The sequence below is a fragment of the Corvus brachyrhynchos genome, unplaced genomic scaffold (genome assembly GCF_000691975.1).
Source record: "Corvus brachyrhynchos isolate BGI_N302 unplaced genomic scaffold, ASM69197v1 scaffold197, whole genome shotgun sequence".
Classification (NCBI taxonomy): Eukaryota; Metazoa; Chordata; class Aves; order Passeriformes; family Corvidae; genus Corvus; species Corvus brachyrhynchos.
This window is the reverse complement of record NW_008239108.1, coordinates 96,852-97,371: the sequence shown is the minus strand read 5'-3', so window position 1 is coordinate 97,371 and position 520 is coordinate 96,852.

Here is a 520-nt window from a genome sequence, read left to right as displayed (position 1 = left end):
CAATGGAAAGGGAGCTCAGGCCTTGGCAGGGGCTGCCCAGGGAGCTTTGGAGTGCCCATGCCTGCAGGGATTTAAAATCCATATGGATGTGGCACTTGGGGACAGGGGCAGTGGTGGCCTTGGCAGTGCTGGGAACAGTTGGACTTATGGGCTCCAAGGGGTTTTCCACCCCAAACAACTCCGTGATTCAATGAAAAACAACCAACAGAACACAGAAATACAAGAGCTGCACGTGGGGAGCAGCTGGAGCAGCTGGAGCCAGGTGAGCTCTCACCAGGCACAAACACCCCCAGGTGAGCTCCCCCCGTGCCTGCACAATGTCATCCAGCACACCCCGAGGTCCCTTCCCCCCCTTCACCCATTACTGGGGTTTATTTGGAGTTCCAGCATCCTGGGAGGGTGGGCAGGCCCTGGCCCAGGGTGCCCAGAGCAGCTGGGGCTGCCCCTGGATCCCTGGCAGTGCCCAAGGCCAGGCTGGACATTGGGGCTGGAGCAGCCTGGCACAGTGGGAGGTGTCCCT